The sequence below is a fragment of the Corvus kubaryi genome, unplaced genomic scaffold, assembly GCF_017639235.1.
Source record: "Corvus kubaryi isolate FWS band 111438036 unplaced genomic scaffold, C.kubaryi_AGA036_p1.0 74, whole genome shotgun sequence".
Lineage (NCBI taxonomy): Eukaryota > Metazoa > Chordata > Aves > Passeriformes > Corvidae > Corvus > Corvus kubaryi.
Window position 1 is genome coordinate 6,747,611 of NW_024582061.1, and position 16,659 is coordinate 6,764,269.

General features: G+C 42.2%; 1 protein-coding gene across 1 annotated transcript in view; it reads right to left on the reverse strand.

Annotated features, from left to right (window-relative positions):
- Positions 1-16,601, reverse strand: part of RASSF8 (Ras association domain family member 8) — a 73,239-nt gene extending 56,638 nt beyond the window's left edge. The window contains exon 1 of the mRNA XM_042051277.1: positions 16,510-16,601. The gene's annotated coding sequence lies outside the window, so the exon portion shown is untranslated. The remainder of the gene's footprint in view (positions 1-16,509) is intronic.
- Positions 16,602-16,659: the final 58 nt, after the last annotated feature.

Sequence of the window (16,659 nt, forward strand, 5' to 3'; positions counted from 1 at the left end):
ATTTTCCCTAGCATTTAAATATGCAACCAAGTAAAGCAATATCCTCTCTATGGCAAATATTGGCCTACCCCCAAAAAGTACAAAATTTCAGATTCTTATGCAGCAAGTGCAATTCTACCCACAAACCTTGTGGTGTAAATCAAAGAGAAGGAAGGATTCAGTTTGTACCTGTTTGCCTGACACCTTTCATAGAGTTAAACATTAAAAGAAGCAGCAAAAGCGGAAGCCTGATTTTTTTTTTTAAACTTTAGGGCATTTATCAAGGCAGAAGCATACACAACTTGGCTGCTGTCTCCAATTTTTATACAATGATCACACTACTTTGATGCCATGCCTTATCATTCAAGATAAAGTAGTCCTAAAGAATGTACGAGCTCATCTTACAGCATCATGTAAGTGAAAAATAACCCCCCCAAAAGTCACATACAGCACTCTTTTTAAGATGAATCCACACAGAAAAATGGATTGCAAGGTCAGAGATTCCTGAAAAGTGACTATGACTTTCAGCAGCTCACAGAAGAATTGTAAGTATTTAAACCTCCAAGAACTGAGATAAAGAGCATCAGCCTGCTTATCTGTTTCATTTGAAAATAGGAAAGTATGTTAGTGTGAAATGGCATCCCTAAAAAACAATCCCAACAGGGTGAAAGCAAGAAATAAATGCTTTAATCCCTTTTGTATCAGTACATATTTATTAGGCCCTGTGCAGAGATAACCAAGATCTGTGGTGTGCAGGTTAGATTCCATACCTAAAGGTTTCTTCTAGCACAACACCTGTTTCAAATTATCTATCCTATTTGCTGACAACCAGAGAAAGGATTATTGTGTTTACAGGCAAATGCTTTCTTCTAACAATTTGCCCTTTTCTTCTCATGTCACTGACCACCTAAATAGAAGAAAAAAGCAAATCACAGCATGTGAAAAACATGCATCAGTCTCATTCCACTACTGCAATTTGTCTTTGTTACTTTAAAAACCCAGGACCACGGCGATAAGCCCAGAAAAAACAATGGATTTGAAATGAGCCTTTTTCTCTGCCAGAACCCCTACAACATGTAAGCAACTTCCTGCTTCAAGTTACAGGCTCAGAGAGAAACTGAAAGCTGAAAAAATTTGGAAATTACCAACCTCCTTGCATTTCGGCATTGGACTCAGGTTTGCCTTTGTAGCAAAGAAAAGACCAATTCAGCAGCTACATCAAATACAGCAGCTTGTTTTGGCAACCTCATTTTCAGGAGATCAGATTTAGCTACTCAGCTTTAATACTCTTGGTTTTGAATTAACCATCTGTTCTGTAACATTGAGACAGACCTGGTGAAATGCAGTGTCAATCTAAGAGGTCTTGAGGGTAAAACACACACACAAATACATATATACATACATACATATATGCCCACAACAGGCAAAAAGAGTCCATCAAAATAATCAACTTCCCCCAAAAGGAAACTGCATTGTTGATTTTTCTATCTACTCTGTGGTTTTGTTTTATCCAATTACCAAGAGGAACTTGGGCCAACCCAACACATCTTTTAATCAATTAACACAAAAAGGGAACAACTCTGAAAGGCTTTACAACAAGACAACTTGCATTTACAACAGCTGTAGGTCAAAGATCTTAATCTAGGTTCTTTTGAGAAGATTGCTAAAAATAAACATGCTTTGCCACTGTAATTTGTCACTGCAAAGGAAATGCAAAATTCTTCCATGAAAATACACAGTTAGAAAAAGCTCCCCAGGCAACAACAGGTATTTTTAATGTATTGCTGTGAAAGTATGGAAGCTTCTTTTTCCCCTTTCAAAAAGATAGATGCAAGTACACAGTTGCTCTGCTATTTAAAGTCCCATCAAAAGAAGACAGGATTTATAAGTGTTGCTCAACCAGTGAACTTTTAATAAACACTTTAATCAACTGATCCCTTTTAGAGAATCACATCATCAAAAAAACATTTATTTCAGCAGGCTACCAACACAAATGGCTGAAAGTTGGCCAAAGCATGCTACAGAAACAGGTGACAAGCTCAGAGTCCTCAGATCCTCAAACACCATCTATTAAAAAAAAAAAAAGCTTCCAGTAACACCAGTGCATTTCCACATAGTGCCATCAATACTGTGGTTTGCAGCTGATACACTGCAGGAGGCTCTCCAAGATGCAGCATGTCCTGCTCCCACACATGGTCAGTAATTAGGGCTTACTGGTCCCAGACTGCCACTTCAGTGACCTCCAGGACCTCCTTGCAAGAGCTGCTACAACTGCTTTTACAACAGCTCTGGCCATGAGCCTGCACCTTGGTGTAAGGCTGGCAGCACCGAAACACTACAGGGTTTATTTCAACTCTACAGTATTGCAGCTCCACATCCCAACAGACACAGTCCCTACTGCAATTAACCCTTCTATTCCCATCTATTTTCTCAAAAAAGAATTTAAAATCCAATCCAAATTGTGTGTTCCTCCTGCAGACAACCCCCTATGCTCACGGCACAGCAGCTTCCCACAGCACAGATGATTGTGACTGCAGAGGTGTTTAGCAGTGGCTCAGTTCCAGCTCTGCCCACCTCAGCTGGCACCAGGCCACCAGCTGCAGATCAGTGCAATATGTGCATACTCAGAGCCCCGTGCTCAAATTCCAACAGATCATCACTTTTTAGTAAATAAACTAAGGAGCTAAACCATGAGCTTCCAAGACAAGCCAGCAAGCAGTTAAAGCAAGTCTCATATTTCACCAAAACCAGGAAGGATGACATACCAAAATAATTCTCAAGAAATCACCTGAGATACCACAGTGACTCCAAATTTCTAGCTAACCTTGATTTAGAAAAGAGAAGTTATCATTAGGGTAGAGAACTATTGATGCACATGACTAACCAATCAGCAGATGATGTCAGAATTCACCACGGTCCTGAGATTTCCCTTTTAACCTTCCCCAACTCACGGTGTAAGTTCTGTTAAATGAGGTTTTAATTTACCAGTTCTTAAATTAAGAAACTCAAGATTTTGCAATTCAGGTGCCTTTACATAAAGAACTAAACACATTGTGACATTCAGGTATTTGCCAAAATTTCTAAGAACTGATGCTGTAGTTGCTGACTGTTTAGGCACAGGTGATCACTTAGTGAGTTTCCTTTGTGTCCTTACTCCTGTAAAGTTTGATTCATCTCTATTCAATTTATCATTTTCTTCTATCAAGATTACTTCACCTAGAAGGAAAAAATAGTGAAGAATGAATTTGTCCCTTTTTCATAGTATGTTATAGCACTGCTTTACCAGAAAAGAAAAAAATCACTTAACTGAAAGGAGGAAAATCAGATTTCCATGAAAAAAGGTACATCAAGCCACCTATTCAACATCAACTATGTAAAAATTATATAACAGTACTTAAACCAAAGGGGAACCCTTTCGCTCAACAAATAAAGAGACAGTAGAATGCTTTGATCAAGAGTTTTATTTCAAGAAAAAATTCTGGTGATGTAGCACCAAGTGAAGCACAGGGTGTTAATCACTCATTCCCCTTCAACCTCATTAAAAACCTCTTCTTCTGCTCCCACTTCAAAGCTTGCAGCTGAAAGTCTGATTTGTCCTGTTGGGTCCAGAGTGGGATGGTTCTCCAAATCTCAGTTATCACCAGGGAGTGACAGGCTCCTCTGTGACATGAGTCCAGATACATAAAGGAACACCCACCCTACTATTCCTTCCACAGAGCAAGCTGGTGTGTGAACAAGCAGCCCTGAAATCCTGGATTCATTACCAGGCATGTATTTTTCCCATGTCACCTTACTCAAGTATGTACATAGAGATTCCTATAGAAAAATCTGTATTTTTAACTCCTTGTTAAAGGTCTCATCACATAAATGAATACACTGTGTTCTGTTAGAAGTACCTTGGATAAAAGATTTTTTTTCCCTTCTTTATCATCCCTAATATTTGCTATGTTTACAGCTTTTTTTCCCCAACTCAATAATTCATGGTAATTTCAATACATTATCCATCTGTGACAAGCTTCCCTAAAGCAGTTTGTCTGCTGCATTCAAGTACAGAATCATTAGATTCCATATAAAAATCCAGCTCCTGGAAAGCTGAGAACTTACCCTACAGTTTAGAGGAAGGTCATAATAACTTGCCCTACTCTACCTCTTTAAACAAAGATTCTGCAGCTGCCAGAAAATGAGATGCCAAGAAGATCCTACATGTTCTACATTTATCCAATAGAAGTGCTGTAAAGATAAGCAAAAAAAAAGGGTTTTTTTAAAATTACTCAAAAGCAAGGATTTATTTACCCCTCTGGCTTAACTGCTGGCAGTATCAGCAAGGCAATCCCATTACAGCTGATGGTGCCTGTGTGGTACGAACACCTCTTAAAGAAGAAAATAAACCAAAGGACAGAACCCTTCAGGCTGGAAGGAGCTGCTGGAGCCCAGCCTCCTGCTCAAAGCAAGGCCAGTGCTCCATTCAGACCAGGTTGCTTTCACCAGCCAGGTCTGAAAACTGACTCAAAAAAGATGCTTCCCTAGAAAATTAAAGCCTTCTTCACATACGGTCATTTGTAATGACATGGTTCAGAGACCTCCCACTAGCCCTAAGCCAGTGACAAATCTTAAATCGCTTTCTTTAAATACTTCTACAGTTAATGAAGTCCAGAGCCACTGAATTACTCCAGGTTCCCAAAGCATTCCAAGAGTTTTTATTAAAATGCAAAAAGCACCCCCTATTATTGACGCTGAATGTATTTTTCAGCAAGTTGGGCTCACAAGTGAGTACATCAACGCAGGCAGAGTTGGAGTCTCAGCTCCGAGGACAACCAGTGTTGACGCAAAGAAAGCAACTGGTTTTCTCCCAGCGTGGGACAGGGTGGAATAAATCAACTTGAATTTCATAGAAATAAGCTATGTAAATAAGTTTGCACAGTAGTTTTCAATACCAGCTGTCACAATTGCTTTGCTGTCCCCTCCATCCAAGACACAACACAAATAAATCAGTTCCCGCAGACAAACCCAAACAAACAAACACATAAAGGCAAACTTACCTAAGTGATTTGTGTCACAATATTTGTTTGGGGATGATGGCTCACATTGACTTGCACCCAATCACTCTTTACCTCACTCTCTACACACATTTCCAATGCTCCAAATAAGCTTCAGCATTTATTGACTAACTGGAAAACATCTCACATGAAGACCAACACATTAATTCCTACATACAGTGTATTTTTCATAGCATAAGCTGACAAAGAAACACATTTTTACAGGCCTACATAAATCCATACTTTAAGCTTTTTTTTTCTTCCTTTTCAAATAAAACCCACATCTGGTAAATGGTAATGGAAAAAAAAAACCCTGAAATTTCCCTAAGAAGAGGCAAATGCAGGCACAAATCACCCATTCCCATATAGTCAAGCTCTGCCTCAGGTTCACACATTGTCAAATCGGTGACAATGAGCAAGTAGGTACTAGGAGACCAAACAATATTGTTACAAATTTCAGGACACTCTTGGCCTTTGCTTTAACGAAATTAAGTCACAAACGAAGTGCAGAAAGAACATTTCTCAACACACCCGCAGGGTTCAGTGTGAATAGAAGAAGAACAGACACCATTTGCTCCTCAAGAGTGCTAAGAAGTACAAGGTAACCAGTCAGACACCCTGATGATGGGCTCAGCACAGCAAAATAGAACCTAAAATTCTTTTTTTACAGAACTGATGGTAAAGAATTTCTCAAAGGATACTCTCATCAATTTGGTACTATATGAATTTAAAAAAAGAAAAAAACAAACCAGTAAAAACTTCTAAACTAATACTGTTGATTGTTTACTTTGTGATCTCTTTTGAAGGTCTGTATTAATTCTCAACATCAGGAATAAATCCACTGCAGGAAATCATACTACAAAAACACATTTTTTGGAAAAGGACTATGAAAAGGTACCAAGTCAAACTACTCAAGATTTGCCTTGGCTTTAATGTCTTGCTTGAATGTCAGGTGTAGTAGAAAGGACCCACGTTGGAGCATTATAGTTATTTCCCTTTTCGTAGTTCAACAAGCACAGGACTGACTTTATTAAAACATTGCAGAAGTCAGGAAGACAGGGAGAAGGAGAACACAACACAGAGCAAGATGGAAACAGTGGGAATACAGCAAGATTATTTTGAACTTCTATTAGAAGAACATATAAACCCTCCCAGAAAGCTCTGAATGCTCAAACAGCACTGGAGCACTGGCATTAGAGTTACTATCCTGCAGGAAAACTAAAGAAAATGTTGCAAGAAAAGATGTTGTAAGAATAGCCAGCAGTTTATTTGCCACACAGATCTGCGTACCAACTGCTGGATTACACTTTACACCCTTCCCAGCTCCAGGAATCCACAAGGTGCAGCAACAATCCACCACTGCCTCCAAAACCAATTAGCTTGTAACAAATCTGACTCTTTCAGTCAGCTCTTCTCACATGAAGATGAGCCCTTCCTTGATACTTGTCCCTTAAAATGTTTAGTATTCCATAAGAACACCCTGTTTTACATTTTCCTTTGCTTGAGCTTCTTGCCAGCAGAGAAGCTGTATCCCAGCTATGTGCCTGCTGTTATCCCACTCAAGGTGCCAGGTAAATCAGTTTAACATCTTTCACAGGCACTTCCCCTTGGTTATGTGACAGCCACAGCACACACGGTTTCTGTGACTCACAGAGTGGCTTGCAGCTGGCATTGTTTGGCCATCATCCCTCTACATCTGTGCCTTTGCCACTCCAGCCTGGCTGAGGAGCATTTCAGGGTGCAAGAGACTGTCATGTTGCCACACAAGTTAATCAAGAACTTGTTCCAGAGCTGGACTTCATTACAGGGAGAGATTATCCTGGGAATGCCAACAGTCTTGCCCCCTCAGGATGGGACATGCACCTACCAACTGCTGGTTTATGGTCTAATTATTAATCTAGTAGCCATACCTTTTATTTTTTCAGGAAAAAAGCCACTGATAAGTAGTGGTTGGATGTCCAAAGGAAGTTCACCCTGTAATCTTGTACTAAGGTTTGAATTCTGAGTGAAGCAACTCAGATGGCTCCCCCTGCCAATATTAAAATCAGACCAGAGAGACTCCCATCTGCCTTGTACTTTAAATCCCAGCAATGAAGAGGCTCAACATTACAGCTACACATTGTGACATCACCACAAGAGATTTAAATATTCTTTTTTTCATGAGATCTTTGAACACTTCCAGGGATGGGGCATCCAGAGCTTCCCTGGGCAACCTCTTCGAGTGCCCCACCACCCTCACAGGAAAGAATTTCTTCCTAATATCCAATCTAAACTTCCTCTCTATCGACTTGAAGCCATTCCCTCTTCTTCCCTCTTGTTTAATTTTCTACTCCATTATAGAACTGTCTTCGCCCTACCACGTGCTTTATGTCCATGTCAGCAAGAAAAAGAAGGGTATTCTTAAAAATGGTGTATACATTGAATGCTATTCTCATTCATACTGGTCAAGCTGAGGATAATGGAGGTCTTTTGAAATAAAATACAGTTTGTCCAGAGATCATTGAGGACTATTAAAGTAAACCATGGTCAGGAAGCATATAGATTTCCAATTATTTAGGCTTTTGCATATACACTTACAATGACAAGCATGAAGGGCACTGCAAAATAGGAAAGAAATATCCTTGCAGCATATACTTAAATAAATCCAGTCATCCTCTGCTCTGCTACCCACAATTAAAGCAAACATATTTTTACAAAAGTTGAGGTAATATTTAAGGATTTTAGAACAAAATAATATTGTCTAGAGGTGACAGAGCTTTTGTCAAGCACAAGACAGGAAAGTGTATTTGCCATTTCCTTCTATTTATGTCACATTTTTATCTTACAGTGTGTAAATACAAATTCAGAAAATGTTAATGACTTTTAAAAAAGTCAGAACTTACTACAGTAGTTCATGCTTAGGGAGGGAAACACAGGGCTCTTGAAGCTGGTAATATTGGTGTATTGTAATATGAAAATACAGTCACTGCAGTTCCTTACCCTGTGCTGAGGATGGATATTTTTGTCATGACAAGTAGTGTACATAGAAAATATTTACCTGCCACAGGCATTTTAGTATTAGAGTACAATAAAAAACCAAAACACTAAGGAATGTGACAGTATTTGACTGTTCTGCACATCTGTAATGGTTAATGCTTCTAAGCAGCTTCTGGAAAAATAATCAAAGCTGAAGAATGAAGGGGAAAGCAGCTGATAAATGAAGCTAAGCATCTTGTCAAGAAAGAAAAATGTGGTTAGAGGTCAGTGAAGGACAAGGGGAGGGAGGGAGTGGAAGAATTCTAGAAAATTTCTGGTTGGGCTTCCCTAAAAGGCTAAGGCAGAGAGCTGCCAGCAACAAAAACGCTGTCTCCTAAGGAGCAGGGGGAATGAGCTCTGACAGGATGTCAGGATCACAACAGGACAGATGCTTCGTGCAAGTTCAACCCAACTCCTGGACAAGGAAACAGCAGAGCAAGTGTTCTCCCCACTCTGCTCCAAACAGCTCAGCAGCAGAGGAATTGGAGGAATGCTCTGTGGCTGGGAGATGTGAAAGGAAAGTGCTGGTGTCTTTCCCTCCCATCCAAGAGCAAACGCTGTGCTGCAACCAGAGAGGCACCTGGAAAGCCACTAAGTCATGAGGGAGTGTTTAGGAAGCCTGGTGGCAGGGCAGAAAGGCCTGGCAGTGCCATGAGGCACACACAGGGAGCACAGGAACGAGTCACTAATGGGAAGTGGTAAAAGAATGGCAGCAGGAGACCAGCAAGGGCTGGAAAAGAGCCCCATGTTTCAAAAGGCGCATTGCAAATCCAGCACAGAATCATGGAATCTCAGAATGGCCTGGGTCAGAAGGGACCTAAAGACCATCTCATTCCAACCCCCTGCCATGGGCAGGGACACCTCCCATCAGCCCAGGGCGCTGATCAAGGCTGATGAGGAGTTTTGCAGTGAGTTACAAACAGAAGACCAGGAACTCCTAATAGACCCAACCCCCCTTCTGTCTTGCTAAGAGTTTAAGTAAAACCAAACCCACCACCTGAGTACTTTTTCAATTGTAATTTCTGAGTGCAGGCAAGAGCCCAGCTCTCTGTCACCCTACCTAAGAAAGGTGAGCCTCTCCCCCTAATTTTAGCCTTAGAAAATGACCAACGCATGGCACACAGAACTTGCCAACAGCAAACTCACACTTAGCTCCCCTCCTGTAGCACACACCACCTCCTGAAGGTATGTGCCCCTTATCTTCCAGCCTTGCCCACACAGACTGCAAGTTCCTTTGATTCACTAAAACCACAAAGGAGGTAAGCAGCAGGCCTCAAGTAGAATATTATCTTAATTCTGGAGTTATGAGGTTGGACTGGGTTTTCTTACAGCTGATCACCATCACAGCTGTCCATCCTCACTACATCAAAAGCCACCTAAGGAGAGTTCTCTGCAGTCTCACATAGGACAGCTTAACCCCAAGCAGCACTGCTGTGGTCTGTATTGAGCTGGTCTCTTTCTGGTCTGTTTCTGGGACATAAGGGAAAGGCAGGGTACCCGATTTGTTATGTCAACTTTGCACATTTCGTTTTGTTTTGCTCCCATCTTCCATTCTTGGAAGAAGGAAAGCCCAAAGACTTGTCATTTATGGTATATTTCAGTTTGAAACAGAGGCTAAGTTCATAGCACATGAGGTAAGCAGGGAAACTGCTAAGCAAATACGAAAACTGCAGTGAAAGAACACTGGTAGTAAGACAGAAAATTCCTTTTCTATTCAGAGTATTTCATAAACTCTTGTTAATGCAGTCATTTTCTGGCAGAACTTGTTCGCTAGAATGAGTTCTGACAAAAGATTCCACTACACTCTTTACCAACTCCATAAAAAAAACCCCTATGTTCCCTTGTATGCTAAATAGCCTTTGTTATCTCCTTGGAGTATCAAGTTACCAATTCCAATCCGATTAACCAGATGAAAACATTGCATTGTATTCAGTGTGACCATTCTTTGTTAGCCCTGTGCTCCCGGGTGCCACTTCCATTGCTTGAAATACAAAGTCTCCAATGCAGCTTATTCGGAGTTTCTGTCCTTGCTCCCAATGAAAACAGTGCAAATGCTTGGATTGACTCGGAGGAATGGATGAAGCCCACGACAAGCTCTAAAAAAAAAATAACCAAAAAACCACTACAATCACTTCCTGCTGGGCAAGGACAAGGGCATTCAACCACCACCATATGTTTCTCTCTGGATGGGAATTATTATTCCAGGTACTGCTGCTAGTTAATATTGCCAGCCACAGAGCTGCAATGGCACATTTAAGCATTTGCTCTCTTGATTCCCAATATTGACTTCTAAATACTATCAGCTGTGACATCTTCCTACTTTCTTCTCCAGGAAGACTCCGACATGTGCAGCCACTGATGAGTTCCTTTTTAGCTTCCCCTCATGTGTCACATAGAAGAGGGAGAAGAAAGACAAGGACAGACACAGATTTGACAAGTGTTTGAGTGCCTAAAAAAGATGCAATTCAACATGGAACTGGGGGATTTGCATCAAAGAGTGCTCTCTCCTCTGTTTGCAAGGAAAACTGATTTTTTTATAAAGTTCACTTAATGCCACACTACTCAGAATTAATGTTAGTATTAATCTACTGGATAATTGCTATAAATTCATTAATTGTCAAGATACATGCAGCTTTTATATGGCTTCAAGCTTCGTATTTAAGAAACACAGACTGACAAGCAAATATCTACCTTTTAGAAAGCAACAAATTATGCTTTGCTCTCAATAACCCCATTTTACTCAGGAGGAGGTAATCACAATCAGCATAGGCATGGCAGGAGGGGGCAGGAGGGAGCAGAAGGGAGAGGAGAGAAAGCAGATCCGATCTGTCGAAGATCCCCAAACAGCCCTATGACAAGAACAGCAGACCCTTCAACCCCTAAAGCCACGCTGTCTCCCCACTTGAGCACAGACACAAAACATCTGGCTGCCGAGTGGAATTACAGCCTCTCTTTATCCATGCTCACGAAGCTGCTGACTGACAGCAAAACCTAAAGTTTCCAAAGGTTCTTCCGGAAACTCCAAACTCCTTTCGAACAACAGTTTGGAAACATTGACAAACACTTCAGGAGTCCAAAAATATTTTAGCAAAACACTTCCAGTTTACTTGAAGCAAAAGGAAGTTCCAGCTCTGAAGATTCCTGAGGAGAACACAATAAAAAGAAAGCACCGACAGCCTGGACAGTTTAAAACTGGACGATGCAGAGGCACAGCAAAGGACACGCTGTTACAGTAAGGGAAGTAAAACTCAAAGTTACACCAAGCACAGATTTCAAAGCAAGTAAATAAATTCAAACTACAGTGTCAAGCCTGGAGCAAGGGCAGAAGCTGGAAGTCAGTTGCATTACACATTTCTAGAAGTTTCCCTCCTCTTTCTGCTCAAAGGGGTAGTAAGGCATTAAAATCTGACATCTCAAAACACCATGAAACCATCACGACTGCCAACATGGGGAGAAAACTCTCCTTTCAAAGGCAGAGATGTCACATTACACTACTGAGGAGGGAGCAATACCACAGCAGAGGACAACATTCAAGCTCCCCTTTAAAGCTGTGCTGCTTGCTTGCAGGTGAAAAACAAATCCTGGACCGCCTCACAACTTTTCCAAGCTCAAATATCCTCTTAGTGCATCTGCATGAAGATTTTCCGTTGACAAAGAAGGTTAAACCCTCTTAGCTGAAACACACATTGCTCTGTCTACAGTGATCATTTCAATCCGCAAAATTAATGTCAGTCCCGCACAGAAAAACTTCAGGGATCTTTAAAGGTTATCCACAGATTACTTGTAGCCTCTCTGCTAATATTTTCCTCCAAGTCCCACTATCTGGGATGACATAGAGCACACAGGCCATGATACGAAGATTCAGTCAGAAACGATGGATGCCGACATGTCTTGCACAGCAGACTCCAGTATTGGAATTTAAGTGAAAACATAACTTATAACACTTGGAATTGGCAGCATCTCCCTGTATCATAATGCATGAGTACACCAGGGTTTTTTTAGTTACTGTGGACGAAGTTGTGAAATGTTTCCTCAAACTCAGTTTGAAAGAGCACAACATAACTGGCTCCAATGTAACTTTACTGCTTATGTTTTGGAGCAAAAATTAATTCAGTAACATATATCACTACCTTTGGAGACACAAGTGATCAGCAGATCACTCTCTATGAACTATCCCATGCATTTTGAGGGGGGAAAAAAAAAAAAAGAATTATCTTTTTATAAATATTTGCTTATTTAAATTACAGACCTAGCTTGCTATCCACACAGAAGAGACTACAGAGATGACCGTCTGTCCTCATTACCATTCTTCCCTTCTTGTGCTAAAGATAGCATGGAGAGTAAAAATAAATAAATCCTCAACAGCATTAGGAATTAGACAATGTCATGTTGAAAGATACCCCAAATGAGGAGCCTTATCTCTCCTTGCTGGCTGGGAGGGCAGGGGGGCTCTGACCCACAGAAGGGAGGTAGCACTTAAGCCTCCCCTAGGTGGTCTCTTTGCAGCAGGCTCTACTCCCAGCTGTAATTGCTTGTCAGTCCTAACAGGATGCCTGAACACTCTGGAACAGTTCAGCAAAGTATTTAAACAGATGGATGGTACAGGCCACTGGAACAAACCCCGTTTTTCCCTGGCTGCAGCTCTCTTTCAGCACATTCCTTTGAAGTCTGTGCCACTGAGGAATCAACAACAGCTGAGAAACATGTGTTATCATACAACACCGAGCACAGCCACAGCGCTGCACAGCAAGATGCTTTTGTGCAATAATCCTTCACTACAGCAAGCATTACAGGGTCTTTTGTTGTGGGTGAGCCCATTTTCCAAGCACAACAAGAAAGTAAACTGATTCCTCCCTCCTTAAGGAGCGACTCAAAAGCAAAAAGGTGAATTTAGTGGATTTCTCGAGCGCCTGCCATCAGAAAGCTCACAGTGCCTGTCTCCTGGAGTCCTCTCGGATACACAAACACTCCCCATATTTACGTCATCACGAAGATGACCAGATGCTTGCAGAGATCTGAGTGAAGTAACAACCCAGAGGGGTCTGCAGTTCCCCTGACAGATGTGACAAACCCCTGTATCTACAGCTCGAACCCACCTTCTTTTCCCAAGCAGGACAAGTTCTGTGATCTCAACTTCACAGGTGACAAACTGGAGAGAGACGGAGCAGGATGGCACCGCTCGGCACACACAGACCAGTCAACCCCCTCCCCACACTTTATCAGCACAGAGAAAGATAACATACAGTCCTCAGAAGAGTCAAGAGAGAAAACAACATGAGCATCCCCTTATCAGCCAGGAAAACCACTCCTGTCAAAGGCGTGAGATCACACGCTTTGAAGGGGAATGAGAAGGGTAGGAAAAATTAGTTATTTATGAAACTGAGTTTGAAACTAGATTCACTGCCCAGATTCAGAAGCATGGAGCTGGCTACGTGCATTTGCGGGAGGACAGCAAGTTATACACATACAACACATATATACACATAGACAACTTGCCTAATAAGAAGTTTCTACAGAACCAAGTCTCATTTTCACTGAAGAAAGACAAGCAACAGGTTAGAGCCTTCCAAAGTATCCCAGTCTCAAACGTTACAGGAAGGCAGGCACTACGATTTATTATAAATCTCATCACATTGTAAAGTCCCAACCCCACCATGAAAAAAATTACAGGAAAACCCAGGCTTTCAAAAAAACCCCAAAAAGCCATAAGACATTTACATTTAATGTCAAGATAGAAGTTTTAAAGACTTAAAAACCCGAGCAAAAACCTAAAATTAGAAAGCAAACACACTCGTGGACTAAGCTAAGTTCATAATTACAGACCTCACAAAATAAAATTACCAGGAACAGCAAGCATCACGCTGAGGGGGGTCCTCAGCCCAGTCCCCACATGATAGTTTTCCACCCTGTAATTCAATTTAACAGTTTCTTTCTGAAGAGGTCAATGCTGTCCTTCATATTCCGCTTGAGGCAGACTTAAGGGACCATAGAAAAAGCATGCACTGATGCTGTCAGAGATATTCAGGGGATAAAAATAACCTCAGTCTCAAAACCTTTACAGAAATGTAAAAATCCAATGTCGCTCAAAATAAACGGTGATGCTCAAGAGCTCTACAGCTTTCCAAGAATGAATATTAGCACAAGCCAAACTACCACCTGATCAGCAACCAAAACAACAACTGAACATTTACATGCCATTACTCTTAAAAATCATGAGTAAAACACTTAAGAGAATCAGGGAAATCTCAGTATCCCAGGAGGTGCAGGCAGGAAGGCAGCCTAGGCAGGAGGTCACACTGCCCTGCGATGGCAGAAGCAGGAAAAGAATCCACCATCCTCAGTGCTCAGCTCTGCACTTTCAGCAACTCAATCTCCTTTATTCCTTTGCAGAGCTTCCCTCAAACAGATTTTAAGAGGTTATAATAACCAGCTTAATTTGGCTCTTCAGAATTGTTGCTGGTGTTTCCAGTAACGGTTCAAGGTAGTTTTGAAAGACCTAAACTTCTTGCTAAATATGACTTGGTGTTTTTCTCCTCCTATTTCCCAGTATCCCAAACTTTTTCATCTCCAGGAAAGATTAAAAACAAGGCTAATTCAAACAACGGATCAAAATCTGCTGGGCTCGCAATGGTGGAAAGGATGGAGAGATTACGTAACTGTAAGAAGTGAACCACCTTTATCTCTCAGATGTCCTAAAGGGCACACAACTAAATTCGATGAATCCCAAGCAGTCATTTCAGCTCCCTCAGCAATTCATTCCATATCAAAAAAATTTTTTTGCTCTAAGACTCAGAGAAGTACTTCCAATTTCATGTCAAGCCTACTTTCCAATGAGATATCATCAAACAAAAAGTTAATCTGAAATGAAATGTTCTCTCTTCTGTAAAGAAAGTGAAAAAAAGTAAGGCTGATTGTATTTGCAGTTCAGCCACACGATGTTTCGGACTTTTGGAACGGTATCTATCAAAAGAGGCAATGTAACAGAACCAAGAACAATCTGTGATCAAAAGAGTTGACAGCTCATTCACAAGCTACATATTCTCTACTGAAAAAGACAGAGCTCTTTACTTTTGCAACGCTTAACACAATCGCACCGCTCCCAAACACAATTAACTGGGAGCCTGAAAGCCCTTAAACAGGTGTCTTTGCAGAAATCATTAGGCAATTGATTTGCTAGCTCTCCACAGCCCGGCAAACACTCAATTTCAACGTGTGATGCTGACTAGAGCTAAGGCAGAAACTCGCAAGGTCCGAATCAGACTTCCTAAACCCCCCGACAGCACTTTTTGCCACGGATGTGAGCAGTTTCCAGCGATTTTGTGAAATGTGTCAACCTCCGACACACCTGCATCTTGGGGATGGGAGGCGTGACAGGTGTAATTCCAAAGGGGACATCGAAATCTGTAACCTTCCCCCGCCTTCCCATTTTCCACACTGACGAAACCCACGAGCAACACTGAAACGCAGTTAAGCACAGCATTTAAATCACCACTCTGCTGGACAGGAAACAGGCTGGCACACACCGGACTAGCACAACCCCAAACCGGACCCTGGACCAGACCTTTCCAGCAACACTTCAGAGCCGGATAAACCAAGCAGCAGAATTCATTTCCTTACCCTTTAAAGTTCATGCCTCTGTATTGTCCTACCGCACTCTATCTGCTTAAGCTTTTCTCATCAATACTACCCCACAAGAGAGAAAAAAAAAAAAAAAAAACCAAACCAAAAAAACCCCCACAAAACAACCAAAAAGTCTCATGCATTCCCTGCTGGCAAAACACATTTTCTTCTAATCTTTCCTCTTACTAGGGAAGAAAAAGAGAGAGGGAGGGGTTGGGGCAGGAATAAAAGAGATTAATCGTGAAACAAACCGGCACTGCCCGGAGAGGGGGGAGAAGAAAAAAGACCAAAACAAACAGTCCACGTAGCAAAAGGGGAAAAAAAGGAGGGAAAGGAGAAAAATAGGCTTAATTTTCTTTCCGGTGACAGCAAGAGAAGGGGAAGGGGAAAGAAAACTACTACAAAGATTTCCCTGTGTAAGAAAATGAGGTTTTGAATTCCGTTCCTCAAGGACACCGAGAAATATCCCTTACTTTTCCATGCGATGCCCAATGGAGAAAGACAGAATGCCAGAAGAGAGGAAAAGCCGGAGGAAGCTGGGGAAGTAGCGAAGGAAGAAGCGAAAAGGACAGAAGCGAGTGCGAGAAGGCTGGGAAGAGGCGAGAGAGGGAACAGCAGAGCCGAAAACGCCAAAAAAAAACAGGGAAAGAAACCAAAAAAACCCATGAAAATCCACGGGGAGGTGGGAAACGGGAGAGAGGAACGGGAAAGTTGGCGAGCGAGGAGGAGGCAGGGAAGGGTCACAAACCCCGCAGCGGGGACGAGCCGGGAGCTGCCGGAGAGGGGACGCGGAGCCGGGAGCGGCGGGAAAGGGAGCGAGGGACGGAGGGAGCGAGCGGGGCAGAGGTGCAGGACTTACCGCCCGTCCCCTCGCTCGCTGTGCCGGCAGCGGCTCCGGGCGCCCGTCCCGCGGCGGCTCCCGGGCAGCACCAGCCGGCCCCGCCTCGCTGCCCGCGGGGGGCGGCGCGGCCGGAGCAGCGCCCGGGGCTCGGCGCGGCCCTGCCCCGCT